General features: G+C 45.4%; 1 long non-coding RNA gene across 2 annotated transcripts in view; it reads right to left on the bottom strand.

The window, feature by feature from the left end:
- LOC139024716 (uncharacterized) overlaps positions 1-7,383 on the bottom strand; it is a 7,709-nt gene extending 326 nt beyond the window's left edge. Inside the window, exons 1-2 of one of the 2 annotated variants that reach the window (XR_011476042.1) lie at positions 6,590-7,383; positions 5,954-5,974 (exon numbers count right to left, since the gene is read on the bottom strand). This is a non-coding gene — a long non-coding RNA (uncharacterized lncRNA). The remainder of the gene's footprint in view (positions 1-5,953; positions 5,975-6,589) is intronic. The other variant, XR_011476043.1, reaches the window with a different exon arrangement.
- Positions 7,384-7,732: the final 349 nt, after the last annotated feature.

Genomic DNA, 7,732 nt, shown 5'->3' with positions numbered 1-7,732 from the left:
GAGAGAGAAGAGAGATTCAGTGGTACGCTATAGATGTATAAGGTCATTGACTGGAGCGTATTTGAAACGTCACAGGTAGACTAAATGAGCCTCTCCGCACCGATCGAGAAGTTTACATTAGCTGCATCATAAGAGCAGTCATTTCGCTAGAGAGTCAGTGGTAACGCTAACAGATAAATCGTAGAGGTTAGATTTGTCAAAGTTAGAAGCGGGAGGCTAATGCTGTCACGCTGAGACGATATAAACAATATAGTGACAGGACAGAGACAGAGAGGGATGAGAAAGGGACCGGCACAAGCGGTGAGGCAGAAGATGGTAGGAGGAGGAGAGGTCTAGATCAGTATATGCGATACACTAAGGCACGCGGGTGACAAGACGCGTGAGGGAAACGAGAGAGAAGATACGATAGAGTGCATGATTACCGGGTGCAAGGAACTGTGTGAAGTGGGGCGGTGCCATGTCTGACCTCACACCTACTTTGCACCTTCTGTCCTGGTGGTTGTGGGAAGGCTTTGTATATTCGTACTGGAGCAGTGTTATTAGCGCGGAGCACGCTTATCACACACACACAGCCTTGTTCTACACACAACACTCCGAAACTCGACAATCTATTTCCCCCCTCATCAATCTACAACAATACACACACACACACACACACACACACACACACACACACAACACACGACACACCGTAATGAAAAAAAAAAAAACAGGTTTTTGACATTTGTTGACAAATTATATATCAAAGAACTGGATATATCACCATTAACATGGTATTGCAGATCCTTTAACTCAGTACCTTTGTTGGAGACACACAGCACCACACTTATTGCTATGCAGCACAGCGAGAATCATACACACGCACCTCACAAGTCCTTCTTGGTATGACCGTTTACAAAAAAGCTTGGCACACCTGTAATTTTGTGGAGCATATTTTCATCACACCAATTGTTCTCTGTAGATCCTCTCAAGCTCTGTCAGGTTGGAAATGGGGAGCGTCGCTGCACAGATAATTTTAGGTTCTTCCAGCACGAACTCAGTTCGCACAGACAGGCTTCCGAGCGATGGTTATCAAGTCCGGCGCCCTCTGGCTGGGCACTCATGGACAATCCTCCACAGCGACTTGTCCCCGAAGCACATCAGCTATGTGGTTGTCACCATCTTGGGCTATCGTGTGTGTGTAGGGTTGTTGGTACACTGATACCTTTTGGCAGATGTCCCTAGTGTGAGCACATTACAGCGCCCACTACATTGTACTGACGGACTCTGCCTTAGTGCCTCCCCTCGGTAGCTCCTCATAGAGATTCTATTCTCTACTCGATACGGAATCTCTCTGGTACTTTTTGAGGACTCTGTTCATTAGGTTCTTTCGCTTCTTATACTTCAATCTCGAATCTTTCTCAAGATGTAGACTTTATTGGCATGACACACTTCAAACAGCTAAGCGCTTTTGCTTACCAGACTTGGGGGAGCCTGTTCTCCTCTTGAATATCTCATATCTCATTCCGTCGAAACTCAATGTCTCATCGAATGCTTTGCCCTCTCATCTTTATACGCTCCCTCTTTCTAGCTCTCACTGCTCTCTCCAAATCCATCTGTCCTCAGTTGTTCTTATGCTTCTCTTATACCAGTAATGGGATGCCAGCCCACGTCTACGGTCTCTCCACTTCCCTACGACGTTGACGCTTTGGCATTCAGGCCCAAAAGAGTGTGCCAACTCTTGTCGTTGTTCATGTTCTCTGACACTCGCAATAAGAAGACACTGTTACTCTAATGTCACCGCATCCAACATTAGGTTCTCGTTATGAGGGGATCGCTTATATTTGAGGTCGCCCCTGATGTTATATAATATTTTGCGAATCCTATCACATGCGGGCACTTATGGCAGAATAATAATGTGACTATATATATGTGCCCGTTAGTGTTAATTCTTCGAGAACTCGCTGACGTGGGCGCCTTGTCCTTCGGTTACTGAGGCAACGCTGATGCTCACTCAAGTAAGCACAGTGGACACTGTATAGCTAGTGGAGTTGGCGTAAGCAGAGATGGTGTTGCCGATTTAGGCTCTAAACATGGTAGTAAAGGTATCGACAGTGCTATGTAAGAGGTTCACTATCTCCGAGACAGTAGTTTTTTGCTCGGGACATTGGTATCTGTCAGATCTGTTTGAAAATCTCCATTATAGTACTTGTGCACAGTGCTGTGCTATCCCCGTTCGAAAACTATCATATTTATGGTCGCACTGGGGTTGGCAGCATTGCTATAGACTCATTGTCTGCAGCATTCAATGTGAGTAATTTATCACAGGTGACCACACATAATCAATCACATGGTTGTAGATATACACACTTGGATATATAATTAAATTGGATCATGATGTAATGGAATATGTTCATCTGAGCTCTCCCAATTATTGGAGTCTGTCTCAAGCATACATGGGTATATCTGAAGTCAACTTATATGACTCATGTCCCTGTTGAATATAATTTAGGCTTGCTGCAGTGTGTGTGTGGATACACGTATCCAGGTTGTGCTTATATGTAACCTTTTGGGCTAGTTAGTATGTTGAGTGATGGAGATTGTGCTCAACTCTGCGTCGCTCTCGCCAATGGCTGCGCTTACATCGCGTTAAGCCTCAAGTCATACTCAGCCTCATATTTCTCGATTCTAGTAGGCTCACTCACATAATCAATTCTGCTTCCACTTTAAAATCTCATATAAATGAGAGATGCACACTCACCTCTCTACGATTCACAGATGCTATCTACCCAACTTCGGAAACTTCTCAACAATAAGCAGTCTTAATGGAGAAAAAGCAGTCATCGCTCCTATGCTGCTCGTATGTCTACTAGCATCTAGCACTCAGTCGTGGCTCAATCTACCAGCTCTGAATATGCTGCTGATCATGCTCTTTAATCAATTACACTCTAGGTTCTACTAGCTCTACTTATATATAACATTCCTGTCTCCTTCTTTCTCTCCATATATCCACATCTTCTATTTCCTATCACATGTCTACTTCGTTTCAGTCTCTTGTCGTCGCAAGTCTTACGTTAGGACATTCTATCTATTGTCGTGCTACATTGCATACATCTACTCTAGTGGAGTTCTTTCCTCCACATACTATTACTCTGCTTCTTATGATGATCTACTTTTCCACTCTACACATATTTCCTCAATCTCGTTTATATCACTATTCCCAGTGGTCTGACACGTTTCAGCTCCATACACACTAAAGATTTATGTAACTGTTCGCCCTTTAAACAGCTTGGACACTGTGCTAGAGAAATTTTACTCGCTATCGGACTTTTCTCATGATATAGCTCTTATTTCTGATCTCAATAGGTCTTATCTCAAATGTGACGGAGGGTATTAAATTTTTCATGTGAGTATACAAGACACGTGGAGGTGTACCTGTGGATGTATTTCTCACGAGGGCCTACCTCCAGACTCGAGGCGACGCTGTTTCTCTCTAAATATAGACCCAATTATTTGACAACTGCTCCTTTAGAAGGAAAACTCGTATAATCGAGAAATCAGCCAAGACTCAGAAACAGAAATTGTAGACCCAATCCCACCAAGTCTGGAGATAGGCGAGCAATAATCGCACATCTGGCAAGGAACCATGAGACACTATCACTGATGATACGTTTAAGAAATGGTGAAAACGGCCAGAAATACAATGTAGAGTATGAGGGAGAGAGAGAAAGATTATGTAATTGCACGCAGCGCCGTATGAATGTTGTAGATGTAAGTCAAGTCGTCGAAACGAGGACAAGTAAGACGCAGGCTGGGTGAGTAGGGAGTGAGAAGGTTCACGCAATGCAGAGCTCACCATAATTAAGTGATGTAGAGGTGGAGTATAAGGACTGGATAAACGTGTTATTAGGAAGGTAGAGAATTGTCGGTTTGCGTATCTAATTAGATAAATTTTGTTATTTGTAGGAACTCTATTGACAGATGTTATAATGTTCGCCTCGGGTCACTGCCTCATCCCAATCTCGTAACTTGTAGCACGTGATTGTTGTTTGCTTCTAATAATATATCTCCCCGTCCTATACTGCTCCAGCCAAATATTGATCTACTCCACTATCGAGCAACTGGTCCTACAGAGAGAGTGCCATACCCATCCTCAGCTACTCTATAAATTACTGCCGGATTGTGCTACGCCGTGCAACCTTTCTATTTGCGGCATTGATCGCTGTTCCTAGCTCTCTTGTTCAGACATGTGTATTCAATGACATAATTAGAGGTGTTGAGACCTGATGTAATTTTGGTCCCTTTATCGATCAAGTGTCAGGACCATCAGTGCTCGAGGCATGGATACAAAATTAGGACAGTATTGGTATGTCCAACAAGACGCTGATGTGGTCACTCTTGAGATTACATTAGAGGTAGGCATTAAATTAGTTGGGGAAAAACACACTGAGGGTGGTCTGGTTAATGTAGAATAGACTTTTGGGAGTAGCCGCATATTGTGATCGCATATCTACTCAGCACATTTAGAGTGCGTCGCGTCAGATTTGGCTCTCTTTGCGCTTGATAACTACTCATTTATCACATGGATTTAGACAGCTATGTTCAATTTCCTCACAAGTAGAGTTTACCTGTTGTGTGGTTTAAAGGATGCCATGGGATATATACCATCCAGTCCATAGTATCTTGATACACGCGCATGTCATGCTAGTAAGTTTATCCTGCTGGCATACCGCCAGCGCTGACTTGGACATTATGGAGATATATGGAGTGGAGGGTAATATCTCGCTATGATGAAGAAGCACTGAAGCACACTCGTCGGCACAACATCCAATATTAGGGGTATCGAGATGTCCACTTTCTCAAGTAATGGTCGGTGACCGCTCGCTAGATCAACATCGCAAGCCTGGATCCATTTGTTGGCTTGTATGGCAGTGCTGGACTCATCATTCCTGTCCTTACTCATAGATAGACAGAACAAGTGCTCTAAATAGTGACCGGGCCATGCTAATCAGTCAACCGATATTAGGCCTACGGACCCTGTATAGAAGGGTCTATATATTGTTCTTAGGTAAGTAGTACGCTGCCAACGCAGAGAAGCACCTTCTCATGACAACACCCTGCCAGAGTACCAGACTCTCCTCGCTGGACCGCTCATTCGACCTTCGGGCTTGCCGCAGATCTTCACGACGTATGCTCACCTGTCTGTGACACTGAAGGTGACACGGCGTCAGAGGGCCGAGGACACGCGCTCGATTGAGACAGGGAGAAAGATTGGGTTCCGCTATAATTATGACCTTACTTGGCACTGGGGTCTCCACCACGGAGCATCTCCACAGCACTCACCAGCTTCATTCGCACCCGCCAAAACACTAGCCACAGACTCGGAGTTCTCGTGTCAAGCCGCCCTTACGAGTACAGATCCATTTGACTGCATATGATCCAATAGAGAGTACTCCGACAACGCATACACTCCTACAAGATCCCACTGCGGACAACTGCACCCCTCTGGCACATCGCCAATGCTGGCTCAAGGCAAACGCACGCGTGGCTCACGAGACTCTCTCGGGAGATCGGAATGCACTTCCGGCTCGTATCACTCGAGAACGCCCTTAGGATGCTCTGCGATTGAGGCATCAGGCCCTATCCCCCGACAAGCACCTCGTGCTGGTGAGGCCAACGGACTCGAGTGCTGCTTAGAGCCTATCATTACACGCCTGTTAACATAGTACCTGAAGCCTTGGTAATCTATCTGGTCATCTGACAACTGACCGCTCCTAGATCAAGGGTAATCACAGGCACTCACAGGAGCGCTACAGAGAGAACACTCATTCGGATGCCCAGCACAACGCAATATTACCCGTAATCAAGCACATAAACTTTCGCAGCAACGTCCACTCTCGAGAAATTTACCTGTGGCACGCAAGAATCGACCCTATCCCGGCAAGACTCGAACCCTATTCCCCGGCGACTCGACCCTATCCCGGCAGACTCGACCCTATTCGCCGGCAGCGGCAACCTAGTGAAACTCGACTCTCGACCCATTCATATATAGGCTATTTCGAGACTAATAGCTCGATACTCTGCAATAGATCAAAGTTTCAAAAGTTAGACACACCGCCGCTGGGCTAAACTGACCTCACGACCACTCACATCATGCTCACCGACGCATCAGAACAATGGAAAGGGCTATAATGACACGCGCTCGCACACACGCAGACAGACCTCGAGCTCCGTAAATCAAGCTTTTACTGCACGCAATGGCAATCAAATCAAAAGTTTATTGGGTCGGCTTACACAGATTTGCAGGTGTTATCCCCGACAAGACTCGACCCTAATCCCGGCAGAACTCGACCGCTATCATCCCCCGGCAAGACTCGACCCTAAAATCCCCCGGAGACTCGACCTCTAAATCCCCCGGCAGACTCGACCTACCCGCACAGAACTGCGACCCTACCTGGCACCGCAGAGCTTCGAGCCGCTAATCCAGACAGACTCGACCCTGACCGCCCGGACAGACTCGAGCCCTACGCCGACGCTCGACCTAACCCCGACAGACTCGACCTCCCTCGACAGATCTCGACCGCTAACCGAGCAGAGCTTCGACCGCTACGCCCACCCGACAGACTCGACCCTACCCCCGACAGACTCGACCCTACCCCCGACAGACTCGACCCTACCCCCGACAGACTCGACCCTATCCCCGACAGACTCGACCCTACAGCACTGTGTTCATATTGAAGTAAAGGGCTGATGGTATAGAGGCGACGGGCTACACAGTTGGATGTGAGAGGCAGGACCTTCATAGAAAATTACTCCATTTAAATCCTACTCTGGTGAAAGTATTGGGGTTTAAATATCCTGAAGTACCTTAAAGCAGACAGCATGATGTTCTTGTATTTTAAATGTACAGATAGTCAGGGGTACACACCAACACTCAGATCATTTACAAACAAAGCATTTGTGTTTAGTGAGTCCACCATTTCAGAGACAGTGGGGATGACCACAGATGTTCTCTTGATTGGACCATTTTCCTGTCCTGCTAAGCATTAGAAATGCAACAAGTACTTTTGGGTGTCAGGGAAAATGTAAGGAATAAGAAGTACATTATTTTATTTAGGAATGTAGTGGATTAAAAGTCGAAGTTGTACAAACATATAAATAGTAAAGTACAGTGGGGCTGGTAAGTAAGTGAGGTCTACTACACCTGTTGTATTCAGCATTTCACTGTGAGGTCTACTACACCTGTTGTATTCAGCATTTCACTGTGAGGTCTACTACACCTGTTGTATTCAGCATTTCACTGTAAGGTCTACTATACCTGTTGTATTCAGCATTTCACTGTGAGGTCTACTACACTTGTTGTATTTGGCATTTCACTGTAAGGTCTACTACACCTCTTGTATTCAGCATGTGACTAATAAAATTTGATTTGAGATACCCCCCCAAAAACAACTTAAGTAGTACTTCAAAGTATTTTTACTTAGTTACTTTACACCACTGTGCACATGCTTGTGTGTGTGTTTTACAGAACACAATCACTTAAAGATGCTGCGTCGATGTTTTTTCAGAAAGAGTAGAATGTTAGAATAAAATTCACTTTTTCGTTGTCCAATAAAGATCCATGTCTTTACCTAAAGGTTACCTTAATTAACGGTGTTAGTGGTGTGTGGTTTGTGGAAGGGATGAAAACACATGACACAGTGTTGTCTGTCTGATGCTGTTGTTGACTGGTGTGATGAGGGTGGATTGGTTT

This window comes from Salvelinus sp. IW2-2015, unplaced genomic scaffold (genome assembly GCF_002910315.2).
Source record: "Salvelinus sp. IW2-2015 unplaced genomic scaffold, ASM291031v2 Un_scaffold1810, whole genome shotgun sequence".
Lineage (NCBI taxonomy): Eukaryota > Metazoa > Chordata > Actinopteri > Salmoniformes > Salmonidae > Salvelinus > Salvelinus sp. IW2-2015.
The sequence above is the reverse complement of the archived record's forward strand: the minus strand, read 5'-3'. Positions and strand labels throughout refer to the sequence as shown.